General features: G+C 39.1%; 1 long non-coding RNA gene across 1 annotated transcript; it reads right to left on the bottom strand.

The window, feature by feature from the left end:
- Positions 1 to 321: 321 nt before the first annotated feature.
- LOC143116656 (uncharacterized) lies at positions 322 to 2,103 on the bottom strand. Its single transcript, XR_012985886.1, has 3 exons — positions 2,061 to 2,103; positions 554 to 646; positions 322 to 427 (listed from the first exon to the last, which is right to left on the bottom strand). It is a non-coding gene; the product is annotated as an uncharacterized LOC143116656 (long non-coding RNA).
- Positions 2,104 to 4,678: the final 2,575 nt, after the last annotated feature.

Raw genomic sequence — 4,678 nt, 5'->3', positions numbered from 1 at the left:
ACACTCAATTTGTCGGAAAATATTGCAAAGATGTGGTTGTGTCAATATTATCTTGCTCTCAAAGACAAACACACAACATACAACACAACACAACATAACACAACTTAACGGGAAGCCAAAAGCATTTGACAAAAACTTAAGCCAGCAATTTCAACTTTAAAGCTTGTATTTTTGGGGACAGCTTAATGCCATCCAAATCCAAGAAAAGTTTTTGGAAAACTTCAAAAGTGTATCGAAGTGCTGGCGGATATGCAAGGTTGAGGGCATAAATGAGTCCCATAAGCAATGCGCATGCTTTTGCGGTGCATCCACATCCTTCGATCATCTCCTTTCCTTCAACAACGATGGCCACATCAGCTGGATCCTCTGCACCATGAACCACCAGGATTTTGAGGACATGTTGCCTGGCATCACTGCGGCAGTCCTCCTGCATACAATTTACAAGAAAAAAGACAATTCTATTGAGCGACAAATCAGAATTTCCTCATTCATAATGACATAATTTCCAGAAAGTAAATCATTAAGTTGATTGTGAGCTGTAATCATACTTTACCTGGCAATCTTCAAAAAGGTCCTCCACTTTCTCACCCAGGTACACAATGAGGCTGCGGATAACAGTGTCACGTTTCTCCTCAATGCTTTGGTTCTGTTAACAGTTTAATATAGTGTCAATATTGAAGCCATATTCATAAACAATGAACTGTCTCAGGAAAACACAAGAGCATACACTAAATTGCCAAAAGTATTGGGTCACCTGCCTTGATGCGCATATGAACTTAAGTGACATCCCATTCTTAATCTATAGGGTTTAATATGACGTCAGTCCACTCTTTGCAGCTATAATAGCTTCAGCTCTTCTGGAAAGGCTCCACAAGGTTTAGGAGGGTGTTTATAGGAATTTTTGACCATTCTTCCAGAAGCGCATTTGTGAGGTCACACACTGATGTTGGATGAGGAGACTGGCTCTCAGTCTGAGCTCTAATTCCTCCCAAAGGTGTTCTATTGGGTTGAGGTCAGGACTCTGTGCAGGCCAGTCAAGTTCATCCACACCAAACTCTGTCATCCATGTCTTTATGGACCTTGCTTTGTGCACTGGTGCACAGTCATGTTGGAACAGGAAGTGGCCATCCCGAGCTGGGCTTGGCCCCTTAGTTCCAGTGAAAGGAACTCTGAATGCTTCAACATTAACCAAGAGATTTTGGACAATTCCATACTCCCAACAACCCAAGAGTTTGGTGTGGCTGAACTTGACTGGCCTGCACAGAGTCCTGACCTCAACCCAATAGAACACCTTTGGGAGGAATTAGAGTGGAGACTGAGAGCCAGTCTCCTCATCCAACATCAGTGTGTGACCTGACAAATGCGCTGGAAGAATGGTCAAACATTCCCATAAACACACTCCTAAACCTTGTAGGAAGCCTTCCCATAAGAGTTGAAGCTGTTATAGATGCAAAGGGTGGACCGACGTCATATGAAACCCTACGGATTAAGAATGGGATGTCACTTAAGTTTATATGCACATCAAGGCAGGTGACCCAATACTTTTGGCAATTTAGTGTACATGTGGAGGAGTCATGTGAGCCACAGAGTGTTGAAGCTACTGAGTGTGAGAATTTGTGCTGTATATGCTTACGAATATGTGTGTGTGTGTGTGTGTGAGAGAAAGAGAGTCAGAAAAACTGAAGGTCTATCTTCCTACAAAAAAGTGAGCAAGCACACCTGACTTAGTCTGTACAAGAACGGTCTCAGCTCAGTAGCTTCAACACTCTGTGGCTCACATGACTCCTCCACATGTACACTAAATTGCCAAAAGTATTGGGTCACCTTTACAGGCAGATGTGGTGTTTCAGGCAGTTTTACAGGCAGATGTGGTGATTCAGATAATGTATTTACTTATTCAACTTGTAATGAATAAGAAACCCTTTAATCTATCCTCAACTGTCCACTACCCTCATCCTAACTGCAAGGTCACCATGTAAATCACAATTTAAGATATTAAGAGTGAATAATGGCTAATACTAACCGCAGCAGTATTATATCATGCATAGATTTTTACTTGCCTGAATGAGACTCACACTCCCTCAACTCACACTCCACTCCACTCCTGCAGAAAATCCTGCCTCCAACAAGTGACACCTCAACTCACGTCTTTCTGTTGAGAGAAATATATTATTAGCACACAATACAGATTAACTTCATAAATACAACGTTTTAAGTCTAAACTAAAGTAATGATGCGTTCTGAGTTTGTCACAGCATAAACATTAACCACCAAGCCATATTGTTTGTTTAAATACATTAAATAGGCCTATGTAAAACGAGTAACGTATTCTCTGTTCTGGAATGCTGAAAACTCAGTGAAGCTCTGATCTTACTCTGCAACACTCATGCAGAACTCCCTTATAAAGGGGAGTTTGTAGGTGTAGGTCGAGTAAAGTAAATGTCACATATGTTACGGTAATGCAACATTAGGAGCCAGTTTAATTCTAAGCGTTTTAGGAAAATGTGGACTTACTTCAGCCTAAGTTAGTGCTAACTTATAAAAGTTAAGCATGGCTAACATTGCCGCCAAAAGTTTTGGAAAGTATTTTTTTTCTACTAGATGTAGACCTTAAACCCCTAAAATATATATAAAAACAACTCGTCGTTTTGAGTTGAGAAATGTTAAGGTAAGCGTGGTAAACGTTATTGTACTTTTTATCCAAATAAATAGCAGCTCACCTCTTTACAGACGTACGTTAACGTTGTCATAGTCTTGTCCGGACCAAAATGGCTAACGTTAGCACTAACAGTTAACGTTATGGCATCACAACTAATATGCTAATATGAACGTTAACTTACAGTGGGCTAGCTACGAACCTTAACGTTAACACGTATTATTGCGTCTAGCAGGCAAGACTCAAACTATCAAAATGCATAGAAATCCATATATTATCACAAATCTAAAACAGAAAGGCAATACTTACAGCTTTACTCTCAATACAACTCCAGTCTCCAGTCTCTGGTTACAGCGGTTACAGCCAGGTTACAGCCCAAAACGTCTTCTGAGTGATTTTGGCGGAATTAATTGTGTCCAACGACGCATGCGCGATTTCAAATGGAACCTTTCAGAATAAAAGTTACTTGATATTTTCAGGTGTTGGTGCTATGACAATAAAGCATGTAAATGGTATGAGCAAATCTCTAATAAGATGTACTCTTCCAACTCAATGAATTAATTACCTGAATATACTGCGTATATATTTCTGTTTTTAACTAGTTCTCGCTGAAAGTTGATATTACAATGTAAAAACTACTACTTTTGAATGAATATATATTACTACACCCAAAAATCATTTTTTTGAGTGTACATTCTACTGAAGGTTTTGCGTCCCATGATCTCCCAACCCATTCATCTCGGTGGAATACTTCACGAACCCTTCTTTTAACACACGACAAACCTTATATCAAAATAAACAGCAGACCTTACCGAACACAAAGGTGTAAAGCAGTCCCCTGTACAGTTAGCCGTTCCAGAGTAATCCAGTTTTGAATTTGCAGTAAATTTCGACATGCATGGATGTCTCCAAATTTGGGCTTTAAGTTTTCCAATGTGTTTAAATTGTTCCACATGATTTCATAACGGGCCAAATACAAAATAAATGTTACAAATATCGCCTAGATATTGGTAAATCAGAGGACAGCTGACTGAGTTTGTGAAAGTAGCCTTAGCCTAATGATCACAAAATGCTAAGCATGCATCTAGGCTATTTGAGTTTCTTAAAGCTGAGCTGTGGTTCAATTGTTCAATACATGATTTTATAACAGGCCAAATATAAAATAAATGTTATATATAGCCTAGATATCTGTAAATATTAGATGATCAGATGATTTACAGTTCTATGTAATATGTCATGTTTCATGTTTTTGTAATGTTTCATACAGTGATGCCGGTCTACTGCAGTGAATAGGCTAAATAAAACTTTGATCATTTTTATAGCCAATACATTTTTAAATAAGTAACAATCTTGACTATTTTATGCAAGAACCTGCTAGACCTATATTGAAACTCACACACCAAATTATACCGCAATATATACCGTTTACCGTCTGTGTCCCAAATTATACCGCAATATGAATTTTAGGCCATATCGCCCACCCCTACTTCAAAGCTACTTCAACTACTGTATCCCTTCGAAATAAGTTATTTAAAAGATGCATAGCCACTGAATTACCTATTAGGAAGCTAATGTATTACAGTAAATGTATGGTCCCTAGCCTGGCAGCTAACATTAGACAAACATGGAACCAAGTCAACTAAAACGAAAATAAAAAAAATCTAAGGTGCATATATTCAGATTCCACTCGGAATTAGTTTATTTTACAACTATTTTACACACAAATATGCAAGGACCTACCTTTATTGAGATACAAGTTGGTGATCCACTGGTTGTTTCTGGAGGGAAATTTCAAAATGGCAATGGGAGAAGCAGAAGACTCACATTGATGACATCACAAGGCTGTGATTGGTTAAAGAGTTGTTGGTCCAGGGCCGTCTTTAGAATGTTGGTCCAGGAACAACTCTTACTTGAACAAATCACGGTCACCGGCACAAGGTCCTCTGACTCCTCACCCATTGCATCCGTGGCGTGCTCCACGTCAGCACAGAGTTGCTTGAGTTTGTCAAACACTGCCTCTCT

The sequence above is a fragment of the Alosa pseudoharengus genome, unplaced genomic scaffold (assembly GCF_046254945.1).
Source record: "Alosa pseudoharengus isolate Yale_2024_CS ecotype anadromous, Long Island Sound unplaced genomic scaffold, YU_APseudo_1.1 YU_APseudo_1.1_scf_11, whole genome shotgun sequence".
NCBI classification, from domain to species: domain Eukaryota; kingdom Metazoa; phylum Chordata; class Actinopteri; order Clupeiformes; family Clupeidae; genus Alosa; species Alosa pseudoharengus.
Note: the sequence above shows the minus strand (reverse complement) of the source record. Positions and strands in the feature narration are given on the sequence as shown.